Source organism: Dasypus novemcinctus, chromosome 13 (assembly GCF_030445035.2).
Source record: "Dasypus novemcinctus isolate mDasNov1 chromosome 13, mDasNov1.1.hap2, whole genome shotgun sequence".
In the NCBI taxonomy this organism is placed as follows: Eukaryota; Metazoa; Chordata; class Mammalia; order Cingulata; family Dasypodidae; genus Dasypus; species Dasypus novemcinctus.
Genome location: NC_080685.1, coordinates 59210775 through 59238694, shown reverse-complemented (window position 1 = coordinate 59238694; position 27920 = coordinate 59210775).

Sequence of the window (27920 nt, the reverse complement as noted above, 5' to 3'; positions counted from 1 at the left end):
CCCCGACGCTGACGGGGGGGTTTGGAGGGGTCAGCTGGCCGCAAAGGCGTCTGAGGCTGCGGCAGACAGCCTCAGAGGGGCTCTCAGGCATGGAGGACGCGCGGCGAGGGGAGAAAGAATGCCGCGGAGACCAGGTCTGGTACGCAAGTCCGGTTTATTAAGGAAGTGCAGTGGGTTATATAGAGAATGAGGAGGGCGGGGTAGAGCAGGAGGAGTGAGGGCTACGGGGCGGCTGGGGATTGGCAGAAACTTGTGGGCGGACTTGTGGTTTTGTGCTGTTAGCTGTTGCTAGGGAAGTGGGCAGATTTCAGGTTATGATGCAACATTTGCCCCTTTTTCTCTTTTTTATTAGGGGGGGTATAGGTGAGAGGTTTGCTTGGGTGTGTACTTATGGACGTGTGCTGGCTATGTTGGCCGCTAACAGGGGGCGAGTGGCAGGCTCAAAGAGTGGCAGGCAAGCAGAACAGACTAGCTGTGCTACACGTGAGTGGTGGGCTGCGCACTTCCCCCACTAGGTGCGGCTACGCTTGCCATTCAGACTCGGGCCTGCCCCGCCCCCTGCTCTCTATTGATTGTTAAGCAGTTTTAGGGTGGCGGCAGCTGGGGAGGGGAGTGAAGTTGGCTGTTAAGGTGGGGAACGTGCGGGCTGGGGGAGCAATGGGATGCGTTGCGGGGTTTTTAGGTGTTGGGTTGTTTTTGATTTCTTCTTGGGGCGGGCTGAGCAAGGCTCGTTGGGGGGCTGTCTTCAGTGGTGAGCTGATGGTATGGATGCGCACGAAGGACGTGAGGATTGCGTTGGTTTGGTCCTTGGCGAGCTGGATGATCTTCTTGACAGCCTAGGGCCGAGCTTCAGTCCTCTGCTCCATTGGCGTAGTCGTCTCGGGGGGCGAACGAAAAGGGGGTGCTCGGTGGTGGACCGTTGCTTGATGGCACAGGCGCAGCGTTCTCTGGAGGTGCTGGCACCGGCGTGCGTCGGACGGCGGTGAAGGGTGCCAGATCGTCGGGTGAAGGGGTGTGGTCCGTTGCAGGCACTGTGGCAGGACGGATCAGACGAGCTGGGATCCACAGGGGCTGCGGCTCAGAATCTGGAAAGACACAAGCAAAACCTCACCCTTGGGCAAGGAGGGGGGCTGGTCGTTGCCAGCGGTTAGTTTGGGGGTCTTTCCAGTGGACAAGAGGGGCTTGGGTGGGACGCCACATGGGGCCCCAATGCTTGTGGGTGGGAGAAAGGCCTTTCTTGTCAAATGTGAGCAAGTTCAAGTGAATTAAGCAGGCAGTAACAACGTCTCCTGATGGCTTTAGAGGAGCTTCGTTTTGCTCTTTGTGAATAAGGAGCTTGAGCTGTTGGTTAATGCGCTCGACGATGCCTTGTCCTTGTGGGTTGTAGGGAACCCCGAAATGATGTGTGATCTTGTGCATTTGTAGGAAGGCAGCAAAGGCGGAGCTCCGATAAGCGGGGCCATTGTCTGTTTTGAGGTCCCATGGAACGCCCATAAAAAGGATGGCTTGGCGTAGCGCACGGATGGTGTGTTTGGCTGTTTCTCCTGGAAGGGGCAGGGCGTAGCACATGTGCGAGAAGGTGTCGACGGCAACATGCAGGAACTTGAGTCTTCCAAAAGAGTTGACATGAGTAACGTCCATTTGCCATCGGGAGTTTGGGCGAAGACCTCGCGGGTTGACGCCCTGTGGCTGTAATGGGCCGAGGGGTAAGAGAGGCGCGCAGGTGCGGCAAGAGCGCACGAGGTGCTTACAGGTTTCCATGGGCAGATTGGGAAAGAGCTTATGAATTGAGTGCGCTGAGAAGTGGAACTGCGCATGCAGTAGCTTGGCCTGGTTGACAACGTCCCCAAGATAAAGCGGCCAGGGCACGCTGTGGTTGGCAAGTGCGGTGTGCCGTGGTTGGCATGTGCAGGGCATGCTGTGGCAGGCGAGCTCAGCGTGCTGTGCTGGTGATGCCTGAGCTGGTGATGGCTGGACAGCACGGTCGGCGGCTTGATTTCCAGCGGTTAGCGGGCCAGGGAGGCCGCTGTGACTTCTGATGTGAGTGATGAACCAAGGGTGGTCTCTGGCTTCTAATTGGTGCTGGAGGAACTGAAGCGCCCTATCGATGGCTGTATCCGTAGGGAAGAAGGTGGCAAGAGGCAAGGCATGGCACACCTGCAGGGTGTATAAACTGTCTGTGAAGATATTGAGCGGCTGGTTGGGGCAGGTGTGCAGAGCAACAGCGACTGTGAGCAGTTCTCCGACTTGGACGGAGAACGCGTTCGAAAACACAAGGGTTCGTGGCATTGGGGAACCAGGTGAATAGATGACCGCAGCATAGGAGGTCTTTGAGGCATCTGTAAAGGCCGTTACTGCGTGTGGAAGAGGTTTCCTGGCCGGCAATGGATGGAACGGAGTGGAGAATGCGAGTCACGAGAGGCCTTGGAGAAGTCGGTGATGAGGATAGTGGTTGTCGAAAGAGCCTCTGAAAGTTTCAGCGAGCACTTGCATGTCCACGTCGTGGATGAGCAGGTTGGTAGTAGCCTTGGCGTCAAAGGGCCAGACGATTGTGGAAGGAGGAACTCCGTAGGTATGCACACATAGCCCTACAAAGTCGGAGGCGAGGGCAATCCATGCCCTTGTGAAGGGGCAGATTTTTGGGAGCTTACTCTTGGAAGTGTGTAGCCAGAGCAGTGGCCCGTCTTGCCAGAGGAGTCCAGTGGGCGTTACTGGCGTGGGAAGAACCAATGCGAGGATTGGCAGTCCTGGGGCGTAGCGCTCGAGGCGACAGGCCTGAAGGGCCTCGTTGACATCCTGCACAGCCGCTCGGGCTGCTGGAGTGATGACGATGGGGTGGGTGACTGCGTCGGCTGGAAGATCCTTAGTCTGGAGGAGCTCGAAAAGAGGCTGAAGTTGAGCCGTGGTGATGGGGAGCGCTGACCGAAGCCAATTGATTTGGCCGCAGAGCTGCTGTAGCTCCGTTAGAGACATCTTGGGCGACACCTGTAGCTTTGGTGCTACTGGCTTAACATGGTGGTGAAAATGAAACCCCAAAAATTGAAAGGGGGATTGAAGGCGAATCTTGTCAGGCTGAACAGTAAGTCCGATCTGTGAGAGATTGTGGAGAAGCTCCGAGACAAGAGTTTCCAGCTCACGAGGATCCTTAGCGGCAATGAGCAGATCGTCCATGTAGTGGATGATGTGGGCGCGCCTGTGGGCCTTCTTGCGGAGTGGATCGACTGCGCGATCGACAAAGAGTTGGCAGATGGCCGGGCTGTTGCGCATTCCTTGAGGGAGGACTCTCCATTGGTAACGCTGGGCTGCACCTCGATGGTTTGTTTGAGGCACCGTGAAGGCAAACCATGGGCAGTCTCGTGGATGGAGAGGAATGGAGAAGAAGCAGTCCTTGATGTCGATGATGGCCGCGTGCATGTGCTGAGGGACAGCGGTGGGGTGCGGGCACCCTGGCTGTGGCGATCCCATTGGCTTGATGTGCTTGTTGACCTCACGTAGGTCATGGAGAAGGCAATATTTGCCACTGCTTTTCTTGGTAATAACAAAGACAGGTGAATTGTAGGGACTAGTGGAAGGTTCAATGTGTCCTGCCCGTAACTGCTCTTCGACGAGAGTGGAGAGGGCTTGCAGTTTGTAAGATGGCAAAGGCCACTGCTCGACCCAGATGGGCTCCTCTGTGTCCCATTCCAGAGGGATAGGGTCAGGCGTTGTGATGGGAGCAGTGGCCCCCACTGGGGGGGGGGGCAGGCTGAGCGAGAGGGCCTCAGTAGTGAGGATGGCTCCCGTTTGGCTGAGGATATCTCTTCCCCAGAGAATACCACCAACGGTGGAGAGGATGAGGGGGCAGAAGCGACCGTGCCAGCCCTCTCAGTCCTCCCATTTGATAGGAGTGGCACATCTCCAGGACTCGGCGGAGCCTGTGGCCCCAATTACCTGAGGCCCCTGCTCAAGAGCCCAGTGGTTGAAGGCGGCGATTTCAAACGGGATGCAGGAGACCTCTGCACCAGAGTCGAGCAGTCCCTCTAACCATTGCCCTTCGATTTTGAGCTCCATGACAGGCTTGGAGGAGCTTCTGATGGGAACCGTCCACATCAAGGCTTGGGGGCTCTCTGGTGGGTGGCCTCTTTGGGGCGGGGCTGAGGCTTGCCCCGCTGGGAGTTTAAAGGTTGGCGAGGGCTTTGAGCGGAGCGGCAGTCACGGGCCCAATGATATCCTTTTCTGCATCGAGGGCATGGGGTGGAAGGCCCTCTCGGGCGGGATGGAGGGCGGCTGCCGGATGCTGGGAGGGGTGGTCTCTCGGTCTGCAATTGTGGGCAGTCTCGGGCGAAGTGGCCCGTCTCACCGCATCTGAAGCATCCGGAAGAAACGGCTAGGGCCGTGGCGATGGCTTTGGCGAGGCTAGTGGCCTGCGGGTCAAGGTTGCGGCAAGCCAAGACCCAGTCATGGACGCCCTTATCCTGCATGGTGAGGATAATCTGCCGGCAAGCATCGAGGCATCCTTCAACGATGAGATCTTTGGCGAGAGCGACCTGGGCCTCCTATCCGCGGACCTTACGCTGGCAGGCCTCGATGACGCGGGCGACAAAGGTAGCGAAATCTTCGTCTTTGCCCTGGGTCATCTGGGCGAGCTTTTGAGGTCTCGTGGCGGAGACATTGCGGAAGGATCACAGGGCTAGTTCTCTAAGCCGGAGCCAAAAACCGGGGGGCGCATTGCGGTACTGCACAGGATCGGTGAAAGTACCAATGCCTGTGTACGCCTCTGGGGGGTCCTGGATACCCGCACTGGCATTCTCGGCGATGCACCTCTCAGCCTCTGCCTGGAAGTGGCATCTCCATTCCACGAACTGTCCTGGGGCCAGAATGGCCCGGGCAAGTGAAATCCAATCATAGGGGAGAACAAGTTGTGCCCCAAGTTCCTCGAGCAGCTATTGGGCGTACGGACTCCCGATGCCATCCTCCTTAACTGCGTGTCTAAGGTTTTTAATTTCATCAGTGGTGAAAGGGAGCCAAAGCGCCGGGTTCAAAGGGAAGAGGTGAGGGGTGGCCCCTGTCATGGGTGGGCCGGAGTGGCCCAGCCATGTGTCTGAACTGGTCCAAGGCCTGGACGCTGGTGCCGGCGGAGCGGCCAATGGAGGAGGAGGTGGCGGCCATGTTGTCTGAGAGGGGGGACAAGATGGATGCAGAGGAGTTTCCGGTTGCAAACAAGATGGTGGGGGCTCTCCTTCCGGTTGCAAACAAGATGGCTGCCGAGCAGTTTCCGGCGGACAAAATGTCCGCAGCAAGGCTTCCGGTGATTTATAAGATGGCGGAGGCTCTCCTTCCGCCCTGCGCCAAGATGGCGGAGGCTCCCCTTCCGGTTTGTGCCAAGATGGCGGAGGCTCTCCTTCCGGTTTGCGCCAAGATGGCGGATGCTCTCCTTCCGGTCTGCGCCAAGATGGCGGAGTGACCGGAAGAGGCGGGTAAAGAGAGGCGGGATTTCCGCCTGAGGGCCCATACTTCCTCCCCTCAGGCGAAGAAGAAGGAGGAAGTGTGCCATCTTGGTGGCCAGGTGGGAACTTCCCCCTTTCAAGCGAAGAAGAAGGAGGAAGTTCGCCATCTTGGCGACCAGGCAGGGACCTCCCCCCCTCAGACGGAGAGGAAAGAGGAAGTTCGCCATCCTGATAATGGTCGTCCCGAAGAGGATGGAGCTCAAGGTCGGCATTGAGCTGACTAGATCAGGACTCAGTATCTAAGTAGGGAGTGTCCCCCTTATCAGGGTCGCAGTCGAGTGGCCGCACAGCAGCCCCGGCGGAAACCTGGTAAGCGTCTTTCGGGGCAGGCGCGCCAAGGAGGCAGGCGCGGATGGCCACAAGCGTGGGCAGGAGGCCAGGGGGAAACGACCTGCCCTCATGCTCCATAGAGGAGGTGATGCGGTCAATGAGACGCGAGTAAGTGTCTGGGCTCCAAAGGTGGCAGGTGGCCAGCCACGGATTGAAAGGCAGGAGGAGATCCCAGTACTTTTGCAGGTGGCGGAGGGAAACCCTAACGCCATTAGTGTCTAGGAGGCCAGCAAGCGCTCTGACTTGCGGCGCTTGGCGGGAAGATAGACGCCCGCCCATTTTTCTGCCGGGGGCCGATAACGGGGGTCCTTACCTTGAGAGCGCAGCGAAGGGGTGGGAGCAAGGTCCCACGGGGGTGAGGCAGTGGTCACGTCGGACCGGACTTGAACTGCCCCACGTTGGGCGCCAGTTGCGGCTGGGGCGGCTTGCACCCCGACCCTGACGGGGGGGTTTGGAGGGGTCAGCTGGCCGCAAAGGCATCTGAGGCTGCGGCAGACAGCCTCAGAGGGGCTGTCAGGCGTGGAGGACGCGCGGCAAGGGGAGAAAGAATGCCGCGGAGACCAGGTCTGGTACGCAAGTCCGGTTTATTAAGGAAGTGCAGTGGGTTATATAGAGAATGAGGAGGGTGGGGTAGAGCAGGAGGAGTGAGGGCTACGGGGCAGCTGGGGATTGGCAGAAACTTGTGGGCGGACTTGTGGTTTTCTGCTGTTAGCTGTTGCTAGGGAAGTGGGCAGATTTCAGGTTATGATGCAACAATTGTGAATGCGATTAATCCCACTGACTGTGTGGGAATGCGATGAGATTTTTGTTGTACATATGTTTTCACAGTTAGAAGGAAAGAAAGAGAAATGAAAGAGACAATGACCATTAAAGACTGAGTGGTATCTAAGATTGTATGATTATGACATAAACGGCAAGATTAGGCTATAAAAAATTGATATATAGAATGTGGCTTTATAACAACGTTAAATTTTTTTACCTTGATAACTGCATTTATGGTGATTACATAGGTGAATATCCTTATTCGTAGAAAACATACATGAAACTATTATGTGTTCAAGGAGTATGATGTGTGTAAACTGCTTTCACATATTTAGAAGAGGATAGGTAGATAGATAATGCTTTAGTCTGCTATGCTGCTGATAGCAATATGTCAGAAATGGGTATGCTCTTCCAGTAAGGATTTATTGACTTGCAAGCTTGGCTAAGAAAAATGTCCAAATCAAGACATCATCAGTCGATACTTTCTCACCAAAGACTATCTGCCTCTGTGATCTTGGATGCCTCTGTCACATGGCAAGACACATGGTGGTGCCTGCTGGGTTCTCCCTTCTCTCCAGGTTTCATTGCTTCAGCTTCTTATTTCTGGCCTTCTCCCTTCTCTTTGTATCCATCCCATTTATAAAGGATTCCAGTGAGAGGATTAAGACCCACCCAGCACTATGTCTGAAATGAAGTAACTTAATCCAAAGGCCCTACTTACAATAGGTTTACAACCACAGGAATGGATTAACTTTTAAGAACATAATCTTCTAGGTCCCATCCAGGTTCAAACCGTCATATAGCTAGATAGACAAACAATTATAAGGCAAAGTTAGCAAAATGTTAAAATTGGTGGATCTGAGTATCTGGGGGTGTGAGGATATGTTGCAGCTCTCTGCATGGGGTTTGCATTGTTTTTTAAACTGTTCTGTAAATTTGAAATTATTTCAGATTTAAAAAAAGAATTTTAGGCCAGTGATGTAGAGTTCTTCTGATCATGACGAAAGTCAAGATCCACCAGCATCAGTTCCTGAAGCTTCCTCCTACACACTCAAAATCTTTGAGAAAAAATTAGCCACTCTAAATGTCACGCAAGTGAATATATATGAAAAAATTCATGAAGGTATACTCTTAAGATTGTGCACTTTACCGTATGAAAGTTACACCTCAAGTTTAAAGTTCATAGTAGCAAAATAGCAAATTAAAAGTTCATGATAGCAAGAAGAAAATAATCCAAAACTAACTTCAATGTCCAATAAGGGATTGGCCAAATAAAATATAATATAGCACCAACATAGTGAATGTTGTTAATGTCACTGGACTGCAAACTTAAAAATGATTAAAATGTAAATTTTATGTTATGTATATTTTATTATAATGAATGAAAAATATAGTGTAGCTCTGTGATGAAAATGCTCTGCAGCTAATTACAGATCATGTTCTCAAAATTTTGGTACATGGGAAAATTGTCCCTGTTATAGTTATAAAATGGAACAAAGATATGATAAAATTATAGATTAAGTTTGTCTCATTTTTATAAAAAATACAAAGGAATAAAGGAAATATATCAAAATATTAATAGCAGTTTACTCTAGGCAAAAGAAATACAGATTTTCTTAATTTTCCTAGTTATGTGGTTCTGTACGTTCCCACTTTTCAGGAAAATGGATATTATCAGGAAAAAATTATTAAAAATTTATACCCACAAAAAGTAATCCATTCCACTTCAGAACCATTAATTTTAAAGGAAATGAGGTTTCCTTCTCTCTTTTCCTCTCCTCCTCTCTGAGTTTAGAAAATGTTCTGTTCTTATAATACATTAGCACAAAATCAGTTTCAGCTTATTTTCTGAATTCTTTCAAGAAATATCTGTTTATTGCTCTCTGTTTATGCATCAGGCAATTTTAAAAACAGACAAAAAACAAAACAAAACAAAACACCTTACTCTTAAAAAAGCTTCTTAGAGAGGCAATAATAAACAAATAAAAAATTAAAGCATAATATATTAGATAGTACTAGCCATGGAGAAAAGGAAAGAAAAGGAGACTGAGTATATCTGGTGCTTTGCATTCGTAAATATGGCGATCAGGAAAGGTCTCACTGAGAAGACACATTTGAGTAAAGGTCTGAGGGAAGGAGGGAAGAAGCTACACAAGATTTCTGCATGGAAAAGATTCCAGACCCTGAAGTGGGAGTCTGCCTAGTATGGTCAATAAACAGCACAGAGGCCAGCAGGTCTGGAATAAAGTAGAAGGCAAAGAAATTATAGTATGAGAAGGCTTTCTAAGCCATTTTAAAAACCTTGACTTTTACCCTGTGGTGGAGAGGTACTACAGGATTTTGAACAGAAAAATGACATTATCTGAGTTACGTTTTAATTGCTAACCATGAAAGATGTTTTGGAAAGAAACTGTAATGTAAAGACAGAGAATTAAAAAGGCCATTTCAGAGGTTATTATAATAACTCAGACAAGAGAAGAAGGTGATAACAGCGTAAGTAGTGAAGGTTCAGGATATATTATGAAAGTAAAACTGATAGAATTTGCTGATGGCCTGGATGTGAGATGTGAGAAAAAGATGGAGTTCAAGGGTGACCCTAAGGCTTTTGGCCTGAGAAACTGGAAGGATGGAGTTGCCATTAACTAAGATAGGAAAAGAGGGTGGGAGGAGGAGGCTTTCAGTTTAGAGTGGGGATTTGGTTTGGGCATATTAATCACTTTAGTGAAAATGATAAGATATTAGGATATATGAGTTTGGAATTTGGGGAGAGGGTTGAAGCTGGAGATACAGTTTCGTGAATTGATTGTTTATAGATAATGCCATTTAGAGCCAGGAAACTTAATGGATTCACCTAGGAAGTAAACATAGATAGAGAAAAGATCCAAGGAAAGTATTTGTACACCAATGTTCATGCAGTATTATTCACAGCAGCCAGAAGATGTAAGCAACCAAGTGCCCATCAATGGAGAAATGGACGAACAAAAGGTGATATATACATGCAATGGCATATTACTCAGTCGCAAATAGGAGTGAAGTTGTGATACATGGCACAATATGGACGAACCTTGAAGACACCATGTTGAATTAAATGTTAGACACAAAAGACCAGGTATTGCATGACTTCACTTACATGAAATAGCAAGAATATGAAAATTCAGAGAGATAGAAAGTAGAACACAGGTAACCAGGAGAAGAGAGATAGGGAAGGAATGGGAAGGTAATGCATAAAGGGTGCAGGTTTTCTTTCTGGCGTAAAGGAAATATTTTGTAATGGATGATGGTGATGGTAGCCCAACATTGTAAAAGTGATTAACAACAGTTACATGCTCTGGAGTGGCTGAGATGAAAATATTATGTTGTACACATGTTGCTACAATTAAAAGAGAGAGAGAAAGAGAGACAGACTAAAGATACAATGACAGTTAAATGCAATACATGACTCTGGATTGGATCTGATAAACCGAGGAGAAAATTCGGACAAATGAAAATATTGGACTCTGTGCTTTATAGCAATGTTAAATATTTTGAACTTGACCGCTCTACTTACAGTGGTCTTCTTGCTTCCCCCAAATAAGCAACACAAACATTAAGCAACTCATTTGGCTTTCTTTTCAGCATCTAAAAGAGCTTGTGCCAAATCCTTGCAGGCCCTTTCGGTTTCCGTTGTTAATTTTATATCATGTACCTGAACCAGACACAGCACCCTGAAGTAAAACAAAAAAAATTTATACTCATCATTGGATATTTCCAAAAAGTTTCTACTCAGAAAATCAGGTTTATACTTGGGCATCTTCTCAGTTATGTTAGATACCTTTCTTCTTAGTTTTTTCTACCTTACAAATCAAATCAAGAACTGTAGTGTAGATTCTGGGTGGAATCTAGCTATCATTTGGCAATGGAATCTTGATGGATAGTCAAGGCAGAAAGACAATGTGTGTGGGGGGTCCTATGGAAGAGCGTGGTGCCAGGTGCTGACGGCCAATGCCTCTATGTTGCTTATTCCACCCCTTGACATGACTATCCTGGCTTCTTCATTTTTCCACTAATCAACTTTCAACTAATCTTGACTGCTATATAATGCATATTCTCTTTGGGATTTGCACTCTAACATCTATAATCCTGGTACTTATCTGTAACCCTGATTAAGAAAAATGTCTCTATCTTGGAAGGAAGCATAAGTGCCATTTCCCTATCAAATACATGCAAAGCCCTAGTTTTGTTTTAACATATATAATTCATTTCTCTCTATCTATACCTACATATCCTTTCTATTTTCTTCCTAAACATGTAAAGAGGGCAAAAGAGTCCTCCGTTCGAATCCTTCCAGTTTCCCTGAATATTGTTTTACTCTCTTTCGAGACATGGTTTGGCTTTTGTTTTGAGTATAAGATAATCACAGTTTTTACCTGGTCAGCTCCTCAATAACATTCTTGAAATTGTACAATTCTTCTAAAATGCATTGGTCCATCAGTCGCTGAGTCAACCAATCTTTATAGAAGTCAATCATCTTCTGGGAAATTTGGTCAAGCACTTGTATATATCTCTGTCTGTATGAAAACAAGGGACACGAAATATAATGCATAAGAAAACGAGAAAGGAGCTAGGAAATGCATGTTGTAGAAAGTAATTTTGGGAAGAAAATAGTAAACAGATGTTCACAAAATATATATGAGAAGAACAAGACAGGATCAGAAAAGGATCTATGCTGAGCATCCCTGCCATGCTTATACAAGTGAGTCAACAATTGTGAATTGTAACCGAAGTCATAATTATTTGGGATGTGAGATAAAAATAGAGATGTGTTTTATTTAATTCTCTAGATTATAAACTCTTATGAGCATAGAAACCATGTCTTATATGTTTGTGTATTTATAGTATCTAACAGTATCTTGCATATACTGAGATTTTGATAAATGGTTGAATTCACTAATAAAATCACTTTTCTCCCATTAACTGAAGTGTAAAGAGGGACCAACTGTCAAAAAATAAAGACCATAAAATATAAGGAAGTCATATCTTTGCAAAAAATCACAGTTGATAGATTCCAGGTATCATAAGGGAGTGGTCTTCATTTACATTAAAAATTATCTAGGGGTTATACCCTAAGCATGAGGCCCTTAGAATTGTAACATATTTGATTCTGAATGGTCATATACTCCAAACTAATTATAATATAACTAGATCCAGGGAAAAGCACATTTTCTAAAGCATTACTCAGCTCACAGGAAGATACAGAAGTCTTTAAAGAAGAAAGAAAAAAGAATTTACAGTAAGAGAAAAATGGAGTGGGTGGTGATGAGCAGTATGCAATAAGAAAGCAGAAAGTCAGGGTTGCCCTGAGGAAAAATGCCACCACTGGGGCTCAGAAAATAAACTTTGTTCCTAGTTCAAAGTGGGGGACCTAAGCACAGACTACTTTATGAAGCTATAATTCCACAAGGAAGCAAAGGCAAATCGTCTCTTGTGGAAAGCATACCTGATTTATGACCTGAGGATTATATGATTAAGATCACTCAAATATTAACTCACAAAGATTGCAAAATATTCATGTAAATATAGCATCATGAATGAGACTCAAAAGAAATAACAAATAGAAGATTGTGGGAAGATAGCAGAGTAAAAAGGTCCAGGAATCAGTCTCTTCAAGAGAACAATATTAAATAGGCAGGAACTGTCTGCATCAACTATTTTGAAACTCTGGAGTCCAGTAGAACACTGTGCAGAACCCAGTGAAGAGCAAGCGGAAGAAGGTGGTAAGTAATGGTAAGTATCAGTAAACTGCTCTCTCAGGGCAGTTACCAGCACCCATCCCCCACTCTCATGACAGGTCACAGTGGGGTCAGGTCCTTGGTGTAGCTTGTGGGTGCTGAAAGGGGATCCACAAATTCATGTCCCCAAGTTCCCAGGTGGACACTAGTCAATTGCTGTTCATGGATTTAGATTAGCAACTTTGGATCACTTTGGCACTGGCTCTGAGGGTGGATGTTATTCTAATCTATGCTCTGCTCACAAAGACTGCGGAGGAGAATTTAAAGATGTTATGCTTCCTCAGAGTTGTGGAGGACAGTTGAAGGACTGCATTTGCTGGGCAGGTCAAGTGGTACAGCTTTGGGATCTATGGAAGAAGCATGTCGCCTCTCCCAGAATTTGCCCTCCAGGCAAAAGCAGTTTGAGAAAACAAAAGCAGTATAAGAAGCAATTGAGGTAGATAGTCTGGGAGAATGGCTCACCTGCTTTAAATATGAAAGTGGAACACCCTAGATAGGGAAAAATTCTATCTCCCAGAAAGTAGAGAGGGCATTAAAACTCCGATAAACAGTAAAACTCCTAAGCCACTAGCAAGCACAAGCCCTGAACAAGACACAGTTCTCTCTGTACTTTACATTCTCCTTGGGTAGACCTTCTTGATAGAATGGCTGACATTCAAGAAAATCTCTGTCATATCACCAACACACTCTCAAGCAATTAGTGGATCAAAGAAGAAATTATAAGGGAAATCAGTAAATATCTTGAGATGAATGAAAACAAGAACACAACATACCAAAACCTATAGGATAAAGCAAAGGCAGTGCTGAGAGGGAAATTTATAACCCTCTATGCTTACATTAAAAAAGAAGAAACAATTTTTAAAAAGTAATTAAAAAAAGAAAGAGCTAAAATAAAAGAATTAACACCATAGCTGGAGGAATTAGAAAAAGAACAGCAAAGTAATCCAAAACCAAGGAGAAAAAATAAAGAGCAGAAATAAATTAAATAAACAGTAGAGAGCACAAACAAAACCAAAAGTTGGTACTTTGAGAAGACCAATAAAATTGGCACTTGGAGTTGTTTTGGGTGGTGCTGCAGGGACAATTACCAGACATTGTAGGTCCTCCCATGGCCCATTGGTTGGAATGTGGGAGAGTGTGGGCTATGATGTGGACCATTGACTATGAGGTGCAGCGATGCTCAGAGATTTATTCACCAAATGCAATGAATGTCTCATGATGATGGAGGAGAATGTTGCTATGGGTGGAGTAGTGGGGTGAAGGAGGCCGGGGGGTATATGGGGACCTCATAGATTTTAAATGTATTATTAAAAAAAAGAATAAAGACAAAATAAAACACCAAAAAAATAAAATAAAATAAAATTGGCAAACCCTTAGCTAGACTGACAAGGAAAAAGAGAGAAAAATAGGAAATAAATGAAACCAGAAATGAGAGAGGGGACATTATTACTCATGCCACAGAAATAAAAATGATGATAAGAGGATACCATGAACAACTGTATGCCAACAAATTAGACAAACTAGCTGAAATGGAAAAATTCCTGGAAACACACAAACTGACTGACACAAAAAAAGCAGAACTCAACAGACAAATTATAAGTAAACAGATTGAATCAGTCACCAAAAATATCCCAAAAAAAGAAATTTCCAGGATAAGATGGCTTCACAGGTGATTCTTCCAAACATTCCAAGAAGACCTAACTCCAATTCTGCTATAACTCTTCCAAAAAATTGAAGACAAGGAACACTACCAAACTCATTCTGTGAGGCCAGCATCACCATAATACTAAATCTAGATAGAGATACTACAAGAAAAGAATATTACAAAGCAGTTTTTCTAATATAGATGCAATAATCCTCAATAAAATACTTGCAAATTGAATCCACCAGCATGTTAAAAGAATTACACACCATGATCAAGTGGGTTTTACTCAGGTATGCAGGATCATTCAACACAAGAAAATCAGTCATGACATACATCACTTAACAAATCAAAAGGGAAAAAACCCATGATCCTCTCAATTGACACTGAAAAGGCATTTGACAAAATTCAGCATACTTTCTTGATAAAAACACTTTGAAAAATAGGAATAGGAGGAAACTTCCTGAACATGATAAAAAGCATATATGAAAAACCCACAGTTTTTATCATATGCAGTGGTGAAATACTGAAAGATTTTCACCCAAGATGGGGAAAAAGACAGGGATGTCCACTGTCACCAGAGTGATTCAACACTTTGCTAGAAGTTCTAGCCAGAGTAGTTAGGCAACAAAATGGAAAAGAGGCACCCAAATTGGGAAAGGAGGAGTAAAACTTTCACTGTTTGTAGATGACATGATCCTAGAAATAGAATATCCTGAGAAATCTATAACAAAGCTACTAGAGCTCATGAACGAGTTCAGCAAAGTGACAAAATACAAGATAAATACACAGAATTCAGTAGTGTTTCTATACACTAGTAATGAGCCATCTAAGGAGAAAATGCAGGAAAAAATTCCATTTAAAATAGTAACAAAATGAATCAATTTTCTAGGAATACATTAAACCAAGGATGTAAAGGACTTGTACAAAGAAAAGTACAAAGCATTGCTAAAAGAAATCAGAGAAGACCTACATAAATGGAATGACATTCCGTATTCATGGATTGGAAGACTAATGTTTTTAAGAGGTCAATTCTACCCAAACTGATTGACAGATTCCATGTGATCCCAATGAAAAAAAAAGAGCCTGTTTTGCAGAAATGGAAGAGCCAATAATCAAGTTTATTTGGAAGAGTAAAGGCTACAAGCCAAAAACATCATGAAAAAGAAGAAAGAAGTTGTAGGACTCACACTTCATGGCTTTAAAACATATTACAAACCTACAATGGTAAAAACAGCATGGTACTGGCATGAGGATAGGTATAAAGACCAATGGAATCAAATTGAGAGTTCAGAAATAGGCCCACACCTCTACAGTCATTTGATTTTTGACAAGGTTACCAAGCCTACTCAACTGGGAAAGCAAAGTCCTCAACAAACGTTGCTGGGAGAATTGGATATTCATATACAAAAGAATGAAAGAGGACCATTATTTCACATCACATACAAAAATTAACTCAAAATGGAGCAAAGGCCTAAATATGAGAACCAGCACTGTAAAATTTCCAGAAGAAAATATAAGGAAGCTTCTTTAAGATCTTGTGGTAGGCAATGGTTACTTAGACTTACACCCAAAGCACGAACAATGAAAGAAAAAGTAGGTACAAATTTAAAATCTGTGCATCAAAGGACTTGTCAAGAAAGTGAAAAGACAACCTACTCAATGAGAGATAATATCTGAAAACTGCATATCTGATAGGGGTTTAATATCTACAATATCTGAAGAAATCCTTCAATTCAATAATAAAAAGACAAACAACCCATTTAAAGATGGGCAAGGGACTAGAACAGACATTTCTCCAAAGAGGATATATTAGGTTGATGCAAAAGGAATTGTGGTTTCAGACCTTCAATTGTAAATCACAAGAGATAAGCTCAAATGCATCTTTATTAATCAAATAGGATCATTTACAAACAAGACTTTTTTGCCAATGAGAAATAAGTTTGTTTATTACTGTAGAGTAAAAATCAATGCTTTGAAATTCAATGAACGTTTAGAAAGCATTTTCTGCATAGTGCTGGTGTGGAAGCATTTTGCCTACAAAACGTTGTTGAAATGCTTGAAGAAGTGGTAGTTGGTTGGCGAGAGGTCAGGCGAATATGGTGGATGAGGGAAACATTGTAGCCCACTTTGTTCAACTTTTGAAGCATTGGTTGTGTGACGTACGGTTGGGCGTTGTCGTGGAGAAGAATTGGGCCCTTTCTGTTGACCAATCCCAGCTGCAGGCACTGCAGTTTTTGGTGCCAGTCATCAATTTGCTGAGCATAGTTCTCAGATGTAATGGTTTCGCAGGGATCCAGAAAGCTGTAATGGATCAGACCGGCTGTAGACCACCAAACAGTGACCGTGAGATTTTTTTGGTGCAAGTTTGGCTTTAAGAAGTGCTTTTGACCTCCTTTTTGGTCCAGCCAGTAAGCTTGTTGTTGCTGGTTTTCAAATAAAATCCACTTTTTGTCGTATGTCACAATCCGATTGAAAAATGGTTCGTAGTTGTTGCGTAGAATAAGAGAAGATGACACTTCAAAAAGACAATGTTTTCATTTTAGTTCACCTCATGAGGCACCCACTTACTGAACATTTTTAAATTCCAATTTGCTTCAAATGCCGAACAACCATAGAATGGTCGACCTTGAGTTCTTCAGCAACTTGTCATGTAGTTATAAGAGGATCAGCTACCACGATTGCTCTCAATTAGTCGTTGTCAACTTCCGATGGTCGGTCACTATGTTCCTCATCTTCAAGGCTCTTGTCTCCTTTGCAAAACTTCGTGAACCACCGATGCACTTTCCATTCTATAGCAGTTCCTGGACCAAATGCTGCAAGTTCTCTCTGCTGCTTTATGATGCATTTTGAACTGAAATTAAAAAATCACTCAAATTTGTTTTGTCTAACATCATTTCCATAGTCCAATATAAACATAAAATAAACAGCAAGTAACAAATCATTATCATAGAAACAAAAAGTGAGAGATGCACATTAAAATGATTTATAACATAACCACATTTAATTAAGAATGTATGCCAATATCAAAAGGCAAATTTCAACAGTGCAAAACGGCAATTACTTTTGCGCAAAAAAATGTAGATAATATAAATGGCTAAAAAGCACATGAAAAGATGCTTAGCATCACTAGCCATGCAAATCAAAACCACAATAAGATTTCACACCTACTAGAATGGCCACTATTAAAAAACAGAAAATGACAAGTGTTGGAGAGGATGTGTAGAAATAAGACCACCATTCATTGCTGGTGGCAATGTAAAATGGTGCAGTCGCTATAGAAGATAGTTTGGCAGTTCCTCAGAAAGCTAAGTGTGTAATTACCATATGATGCGGCCCTCTACTAAGTGTATACCCAGAGGAACTAAAACCAAGGACAGAAACAGACGATTGCAATCAATGTTCACAGCGGCATTATGCACAATTACCAAAAGATGGAAGCAACCCAAGTGTCCATCAGCTGATGAATGGATAAATGAAATAAGATATATACATACAATGGAATATTATTCAGCTGTAAAAAGGAAGTCCTGTTGCATTTGACAACATGGATGAACCTTGAGGACATTATGTTGAGTGAAATAAGCCAGACACAAAAGGAGAAATATTGTAAGATTTTACTATCATGAACTAATTGAAAAGAAAACTCGTAGAGTTAGAATCTAGAGTATACATTAGCAGAAGATAGACTGGAATTAGAGAATGGAGAGTAGATGTGTAACTTGCACAGAATTTCTATTTAGGCTCATAGCAAAGGTTTAGAAATGGCTAGTGATGATGGTAGCACATTATTGTGAGTGTAATCATCAGAATTGAACTATATAGTTGAATATGATGAAAAGAGGAAACTTTCAGATGTATATGTCATCAGAATAAAAATTAAAAGATTTAAAAAACAGATATTATGAAATCTCCTTCTGCAGCAATGGGCCTCAGAGGCAAATGAGTGAGAAGCAGAGACACAGAAATCTGATCGGAAAACTGATCAGAAAGCTACAGTAACATGCAAACAGAGAGAGGAGGTTGTAAGTGGCTGAAGCACAGTATTAGCATTTATTGGAACATTTATCAGGTCCTCACAACAATCTTGTGAAACAGGGAAAAACCCTGTGGATGCCAGGCTCAAGAAACAGAAGTCTTCCTCATGGAAAGTGGGCCCTTGACCTTCAAAAGAGCTCCTACCTCTCCCTTCTCCCCCAACAAAAGGCTGGCCCACTGATCATTCTGGACCCAATGAGCATTTCTCCATTCCAAGGACCCATGAAGAATGATTGTAGCAATTCTAACTTCACTGCTGAATCTCACCTACTCTGTATTCTTAACTCCATCTTTACCCTATGTTAAATCCATCCTTGCCTCCGAGGTCCTACTTTGATTCTCTCTCTGATATTTTAGAGTGAATATTTTTATTGGTCTGTTTTCAGACTCAACTTTTTTTAAAGGATTTTGGTTTGACTTCCTGACTAGACTTCCTGAGATAGGAGCCCACACCTATTTTGTGCTCTCTAACCTAACTCTTAAAACCTGTTGGAAAAGTCCGACCCTTACTTACTCCTCACAGGATAAGATTCGAATGTCCAGTTAGCCTCCTAGTTCTTTTTCCTTGCTTTTTCATCTATCCATCCTGGCTTTGTTCTTAGATTGACAACTCAGACCCTAGTTGTCCCTAACTTCTTTTTTTTTTAAGATTTATTTTACTTTTATTTATTTCTCTCCCCTTCCCCCTGCCCCCTCCCCTTGTCTCTTCTCTGTGTCCTTTTGCTGTATGTTCTTCTGCGTCTGCTTGCATTCTTATCAGGTGGCACTGGGAATCTGTGTCTCTTTTTGTTGCATCATCTTTCTGCATCACTTTTCCTTGTGTGCAGTGTCACTCCTGGGTGGGCTGTGCTTTTTTAACACAGCGCTCCCCTATGCGGGGGAATGACCCTGCGTGGCACAGCACTCCTTGCATGTGGCAGCACTGCATGTGGGCCAGCTCACCACATGGGTCAGGAGGCCCTGAGTACCAAACCCTGGACCTCTTATATGGCAGGCAGATGCTCTGTCAGTTGAGTCACATCCACTTCCCCCTAACTTCATTTTAATCTGGAATTTCCCAGCTCTTGATGCTGTTTCAACAACGTCCTCCTTAGCCTCTAGTTTTGGTCTCTCTCTTATTAATGGTTTTTCTTGTAGTTTCTCAGCATCGCTGGCTAGAGGGGACTCAGCTTTAACAAATCAGACAGTGGGCAAACAGGACTAATTTATATCATTTAAAAGAAATAATATTCAGGGAAATCTAATAACCTGCCTCTGGTTCCATGATAAGTGAGTTGCAAGATACTTAATTTGAACCCAGTATTTTGATTCTACTATTGCTTTCAGCTTTTCCGAAAGTACCATAATTAAAACAGTAAAAAGAACTATAGTAGTCACAATATTTATCACCATCATCAATGATAATTATAATAATATTTATTGAGGATGTACTTTGGTTCTTTCATGTACACATCACTACAAGCCTATGAAACATATCTTAGTGTTTGGCAAAGAGTAGATACTCAGTAAATGTCATTTATTGATTAACAAAGAAATAGACAAATGAGAACTTTTATGGTAGCTATTATCTCTGTTTACAAATAAGACAAACTAAGGCTTTTACAGATACAAAACACAGGCTCAATTTTTCACATACCTGGATGAAGATCTGAAACCAGATCTGACTCCAAAACCTGTCATTTCTCACATATCTCACACAGCACTTTATTCCAAATCATAAAAGAATATGATGTAAAACATCCCAACAAAAATCACCTTAAGGAAGTTCTCAACTACTATATTATATTTTTACCATATAAAATATGGTATTTATGCAGTTAAGTTCCTTATTATCAATAGGTCATAGAAGTGCATTTTTGCGACTTTTTAAAAAGCTGAAGTAAACAAAATTCTATAATTCAAAAGGAAGGTAAAACACTCAGCAATTCTAACCTGATTTTAGAGAGTAGTTCTCCTCTATCTGCACAGTCCCCACTGACTTGTCAAATAAGTTCGTGAAATATTTTATTACAAATGATCTGTTGCTTCTTCGATACATGTAGTAGTTTGTGCATCTGGAAGAAGATAAGTAAGATAATTTTTGCTTATTACAGTTTTACCAGTAAAAGGCATGTTAGAATGTGTGGAGGACTGAATTGTATAACAAGTATGGACATGTTCTTGATCCTGGTCCACAATCTGGTGGATGTGGATCCAAAATAAATAAGATCTCTTCAAGATGTTACTTCGGTTAGAGTGGGGCAACTGAATCGGGTTGGGCTTTATTTCAGATAACTGGAGTCCTTTATAAGCAGAATAAAATTCAAACAGAGAGAAGAGAGAGAAAGCCACCAGGAGAAGGGAGAAGCAGGAAGTCAACTGAACCTGGAAGAGAAAGGGGACGATGCCACCATGTGCCTTGCCATGTGAGAGAAAAGCCAAGGACCAAGGATCACCAGCAGCCAGAATGCAGTGTCATTCAGGACAATTCCCAAGACCCAAAAATGCTCCCCTATTACACCTGTTTTTCCCTCCTCCTTCTCCCCTTAGAACCTCCAGTGGACACTGCCCCCACATCAATGATCAAAGGTCTTCCATTGTTAGAATCATAATAAGTCTAGTAAAACCATAATGAAAATTATTGACCATGCTTAGTAGCAACGTTTCAATATTTGTACATCGATTTTAACAAATGCACCATCCACATGTAAAATGTTATTACCAGCGGAAAGGGGAAAATGAGGAGGATATTGGTATTTGGGAATCCTTTATATTCTATATGTGACTTTTCTGTCGCCTACAGCTTCTTTGAAAACAAAGGAAAAAAAAACTGGTGGAATAAACAGAAGAAAATGTCACTGTACATACAAGATAAGAGCTCTCACAGTGATGAAAGACATACTATCAGTTTTTTAAAATTTCACATATTTTTATTCTTTCAAAAATTGTAAAATTTTGTATTTTGTTTGTTATTTTTAAAACTATCATTATTTCATTTTCTTATTAATTATATTTGGTAATTTTGTTGGCTTCATTTTCAAAGGAGTTTTGATCACAGAAGGGTTACATCTGTGGCAGGGGAGGATCATTGGTGCAGGGTGTCAGTGATGGTGGGTGCATGGGAAGTTGACCTGGGGCAAAACTATAAGGCATATGAATGAGTTCAAGGCTTCATGGGGCATTGTCACAGTGGGTGGAGGTTCACACAATAACCAAAAGAATATCCAGTTCCCATTCTAGGGACTGCTGCCACAGTCTGTAATAGGACAGCAAGAATCCTCCAAGTATAGGTGCAGTGACAAGTGAAGATTGGACCACTGATGGGCCCTTGATATTAATGACTATACTTATGAAACTTTTCTTCTGAAATTGAGACTTAGCCTAGTATTATAGGGTGCCTAAGAGTTCTCTCCTGAGAGATTCCTTGTTGCTCTAATATGACTGCTCTCTAAACCAAACTCAACATACATATGCATTTTCTTCCTTCAAGCATGGGGCATGACTCCTGGGGATGAGCCTCCCTGGCCCCAAGGGATTACTACCTAACACCACTAGCAATGCAAATGGAAAATGACCTTGACCAAAAGAGGGAAAGGGTAAAGACAAACTAGTTTATATGGCAAAGAGACTTCAAAGTGAACTGGGTGGTCATTCCAGAGCTTATGCTTATCACATCTCAGCAGGATCTCACTGACTGTCAAAGTAAATATTGCCTCAAATAGCAGGGCAACTGAGGGCTCTGCAGACATTCAGACACTATAGGCAGGGCAGATAGTTCAAGAGTTTGGCACCCAGCCAGTGTGCCCTACTTTGGAATTTGTGCTCCCCAGTGTTACAGAGTTGAACGCAGTTGTGGTTTCATTATACATGGCTCTTCTGCCCCTTCTATTTGAGCCTATATTTAGGACTAGAGTGGATAGGTGTATGTCCAAGAGACTTAAATCTTTGGGCCCCTATATATCTTTATATGGCTGAAACAGCTCTTTCATTAAGTACAAAAGAAAAACTATAAATGATAAGAAAGTATGGTTCAGTTGGCAGTAGTTTAGTTGACAGTGGTATTCAAATAATAAGGGTCTAACAATGAGTGGTCCCTTATATTCAATTAAACACAGTAGTAATAATAATAATATTAACAATGCTAACAATTAATTATACATTCTTGCTATGTGACAGGCAATGTTCTGAGGACTTTACATTCATTATGTCATTTAAGCTTCACAAAAACCCTATGAAGTAACTACTAGTAATATATCCAACGTGTATACAAGGAAACTGTGGCACAAATACATTGAATGATTTGCCCAAGGTAATGGCTAATAAATAGGAGATCCAGAATTCCAATCTAGGCATTCTGCCTTCTGAGTACATGCTCTCAATCACTATATTATCATGATTTTGCAGTTACCTGTGTTGGCCCTGTATAGTCTTGATTTTCTACACCAGCCCTTTCTAGCCTTGTATCCATCACATTATTCAGCTGGACTACTTTGAGGGAAGTGGTCGGAGGGCCTCGTAGCAGGTAGGAGCCACGTGAGAAGGTCTCACGGAGACAGGCTGATGGCGCTGATCCGATTTAATGAGGAAGTGAGAACAATTTATAGGGCATGTAACAAGGTGATTGGTTAGGAGCGTCTAGGGAATGATTGGATGATTTTCTAGTTGCTGGGTAGATGAGGCTTAGAACTGTCCAGTAAGCAGCGAGCGGGCTGAGCAATGATGGGAGGCGTAATCGACCTCGTACCACCTTGCTGCCAAGGGAGACGAATGCAACCTCATACCTTGGATTCAGCCAGGCTCGCTAGCCATATTCGGGCCTGTTCTCCCTCACTACTTCCACTCTTTTATTATGTTTCCTAAAAGATTAAGGTGGCATAATTTCATAATTAGTGTTACACTAAGTCATCCTCAAATGGGATAAGGAATATAAAGTGTGAAAAGAAACTGTATATGCTATGCAATATTAATGTTATTTTAAAGTATTACACCTGGGTCAATAGTATATTTTCAGTGGAAAAAGCAAGTGGAGGAAAATGCAGATAGTATGGTTCTCTTCCTCATTTTTTGTGAATGAAAATAACTCTCCTCTCTGAAAATATCCTATATATCTCTTGTATATGTTTATAAGAAGAAATAGAATGTGTAGATATAAACCATGCTCTTAATACTGGTTACATCGCAAAGTGAGAGGAGAAAAGGGGGAAGGAGAGGTAAGAAAAAAAGACTGTAGCAAAATGTAGAAAAACTAGTGGTTAAGTGGAGAGTATAAAAGTATTTTATAGTACGTATGTACAAATATGTAAAAAATTGAATATGCATTTGAACAACTGAAAACACTAATTAGATGATGGGATTATGGGCAATTGTTGTCTTAGTTTTCTGCTAAAATTTCAATATTTTTGAGCAATAAATTATCAAGAGAAAGACATGTGTACATATATAATTATTTTTTTCTGAGAAATACTTTAGAAAATAAATTGTACTTGCATGGATGGGAAGAAAATACCCTGTTTTCACTATCTGTGAGTAGTGTAATATATGTGCTATAATAAATTCAATGTGATTATCATTTTAAGAAATTTTTCTGGCTTATCTCACATCACAACATAATAAATTTATAACTTCTTGATTTGAGAATCGATGGGTTAATAAAAAATGTTCACTATTTTGCACTCATGATCGTACAAAATATCCACAGACATCTACTGACATGGGTACAATTATATTGATCATATTTGAAACATAGTGTAGGAAAAGATCTTTGATCATTTTCCTCTGTCTGTTTCAATATGAAATTTTCCTTGATTCGTTTAAAAAAAACACATTTTCAAAGGTGGAATGATAGTCTAAGTTTACTGTCAGCAAAGTTAAGTGACTGATAAAGTTATAAAACAAGTAAGAAGCAGAAATTAGATCAGAACTAGAGCCCAGGTATTCTGATTCCTAGCCATATCTGCCCTCTGAAAGTGCTTGTTTACATCTAAATGAGTAGCACCATGAAACTGGTTCCGTGAACCACATGGTAATCTTTTAAATTCATTATAATTTCTATATCATTCTTCTTCCCATGGTTAATAAGAATTGTCTTTGGTTCTTCCCCCTATGGAACACAATTATTAATAAGGTTCAGTTTCAGATATTAGGTCAATGAACACTCTCCGGGGAAAGCCAGAAGATAAAATGGGTAACTATATAACTCAGTGAATTCAGGGGTGGCTGAGGATTGAAGTAAAGAATAGGAATATAAGAATGTTCTTTTAGGATCTATATCAAATGTATGTACCAATACAGGATGTTGACATATGGGGGAAAATGCACCTAAAACATACTTCTATGTGTTGATACAGGTATGTTTTCTCAACAGATAGACGTTCACAGAGCAGCAAGCAAATTATTAAACTTCTACCCTGGGGAAGATTCTGCATTAGAGGATGCTACTTTTCTTTGACTCTGTGGCCACTGCTTAAACCATTCCTAAAGAGACATAGTCAGGTACTGGAACAAAGTGTCATTTTTTACAAGTTCCAAATTAAGTAACAGGAAAATACAGAGAATAATATAATCACTAAACCCTTTAAGACTTATTCATTTGTGGCATCATAAATTTATCTCCATCTTAATTTTACCAATTTTATCTTAAATTGTATTAGGATGGCTATCTCAAATGTTTCACTAATTGAGTTGAACAGGAGGGTACCACTGTCCTCAGTTTTCCCTGGGACTCTGGGAAGGAAGAGGCAGTTCAATTGGTCAGTTATTCAGCATTTATCTTAGAACTCACTCATCATAATACTCCAAACCTGAAACTCCTGTACTTGACACAAATTGAAATTCTTCAGGAATCAAAGCATCTGTTAGTCTCTTTGGCTTAAAGTAGAAAAGAAGAAAGAAATAATACATTATAGATGAAAAAATTGACATGTATAAATCCTAACTTTTATCCCAAATGGATACTATTTTAAACATTGAGATATTTTAATTAGAGAAATAATATTTGTAATGTGGTTCATGGAAAGTGAAAAAAAATTTTAGCAGAAAACACTTTTTAAAAGCTGCTTTTCTCTTAACTGCAATAAGATATTTAAAATTCACCTTAAGGTGGCATCAAAAAAATAATTCTACAGTTTTACATATAAATTTCTGAGGCAAAAAAAATCTAATCTCCTCTACTGAATTCTCAGGATCAAAGTAGATAACTGTGATTTGGAAACGGGCTTAAAATCTTTGATCTTTCCCCATAAATATCCTTTTCTAAAAATAATTAGAAAGTGCTGTAAAGACTGAAAAGCAATGCAGATTTTAGTTATAATAAGGCACTGATTTATATTTGGGGGAAATTACTTAGAAATAGAGGGAGAAAACATGATTTGTGAAATACTTTATTTACCTGATGAGATACGATGACTCCATCTTGTGACTGTAATGAATGATCCTCACGTGGGAGACAAAGTACATTCTCCTTAGTCTTTGCCTTAAAATATTTAACATCATATAGAAAAGAAATATCCCTAAAAAATACCAAAAATATCCTCAACAAAATATTAGCAAGTCAAATCCACAATGTATAAAAAGATTACTCAAGGATTGCAAGGTTGGTTCAACATTTGAAAAATCAAAGAAATCGAACACATAAACAAGCTAAAGAAAATACATGATTATATCAGATACAGAAAAAGCATTTGGAAAAATTCACCACCCACTCATGGTAAAAACTCTCAGCTCACTTGGAAAAGAAGGGAACCCTCCTCAACATGATACAGAACATCTACAAAACATCTTTATCCAACAGCTTACGTAATGGTGAGAAACTAAATACTGAAATCGGGAATAGGACTAGGATGCCCCCTCTCACCACTCCTATTCAACACTGTACTAGAAGCCCTAGCTAAGGCAGTAAGATAGGGGAAGGAATACAGATTAAGAAGGAAGAAATAAAACTTTTTTTTAATAGATGATTTATGACTGTGTAGAAAATAAAAAAGAATCAACAATGACAACAAAAAAATTCCTGAAACTAAAAAATGCTTATAGGAAAACTGTGAGACACAAGGGTAATATACAAAAGTCAATTGCTTTCTTATATACTAGCAATGAAAAATTGTAATTTGAAATAAAAAATGTTGACGCCATTTACCATAGCACCAAGAAGAATGAAAAATAAGAAAAATATATTTACAAAATAAATTTCCTGCCTAGCGAATGGATATGAATGGGGAAGGTCAACATACATTCTTCTAGAGGACAAAAATGAGCACTTATGCCAGCAAAACTCATCTCTTCACCTCATACTTTACTTAGACTGCAGCGTTAAATGTGAGATTCCCCTCATTGTAATTCTCCACCTGAAATTTCTCATTCACAACATAAATTCTTCCTTTTATTCAATCTCAGGTTAAGATATATTCTCCTCTCCAAGGTTATTCCCTTCACTCATGTCCTTGATTCCATCTTTGCCACATGCTCAGGGATCTTATTCCACCAAACATAATTTCTGTGTATATATATATTTCCTTTCTCTTTATCTCTACCTCAAGTCTTCACCCATTCTTAAGACTCTTCCATTGAGTGTGCAATGTCCTCATGTTCTCATGACCTAACTCTCCACTTCCTCTCACCAAACTTCTGGAAAGTTCCATGCAAGCTGGTTTCCAACCATATCTTTCTTCTACAACCATTCACTAGAAAGCTGAGAATGACTTCTCACTTCCAAGTTAAACAACTCCTTATTAGATTTTATCTTTCACTACTTCCAGGGAATATTATCTCTTTTTAAAAATATTCTTCCTACTTTTAGTTTCCTATCTGGCAAAGCAAATACCAGGTAATGGGTTGGCTTAAACATTGGGAAATCATTGACTCTCAATTATGATGCTAGGAGAAGTCCAAATCAAGCATCATTGAGGTGAAGCTTTCTCCCAGGAGACTGTGGCATTCTGGGGCTGGCGCTCATGAACCTTGGTCCTTGACTTTCCTGTCACATGGGAATACACATGGCTTCTCTTTTCTCTTCCAAGTTCCACTGACTTTCAGCTTCTGGCTGCTACCTCTGGCTTTCTCTATCTGAGGCTTTTCCTGTAAAGCCTTCAGTCATAGGATTAAGACCCATCTTAATTCAGTTGAGCCACATCTTAACTAAAGTAACATCATCAAGTGATCATAGTTACAATGAATGAACACTCACAAGAATGAAGTAAGATTAAGAATATGTTTTTCTGGGTACATATATCAAAGCCACCACAGTCTGCTCTCTGGACCCACAAACACATATTCTTACTATAAGCAAAATGCATTCATTCCATCAAAACCTCCCAAAAGTCTTAAGTCATTACAGTAACAATGCTAAGTACAAAGTCTCAAAATCGCTTATATAGATGTAGTCTGTCCTAAGACAAAATTCCCCTCTGCCTGTGGACCTGTTAAACCTGGAAAATCAGTTATGGGCATCCAATACACAGTGGAACATGGGATAGACATTCCCATTCCAGAAGGTAAAACAGAGGTCATGGGTCCAAACAAGTCAGAAATCCAGAAGGCCAAATAGATTTCAAGGTCACAGTCATCTAAGGATCAATGATTTGTCCTCCAGGCCTATAGAAAGGCCATCCCACCCCATTCAAGCACTTGCACAGTGTCCAAGCCTTCTCCAAACACTGGAATGAAGGCTCCACCTTCTCTATGCATTGGGATGGCAGCTTGGCTCTCCATGAATGTTGAGACAAAGGCCTGCCCCTCTCCAAGTAATGCATTGGTGGCCAGGCTGTCTGCAAATGCTGGAGCACAGGCCCAACCATGTCCAAGAGTGGGGCAGCAGCACTGTCCACAAACATAGGGGCACAAGGTCCATTCCCCAAAACACCAGAAGAGATGGCCTGTCCCTCCAAATGCAGTGGTGAACCTGTCCTTCCCATACACATG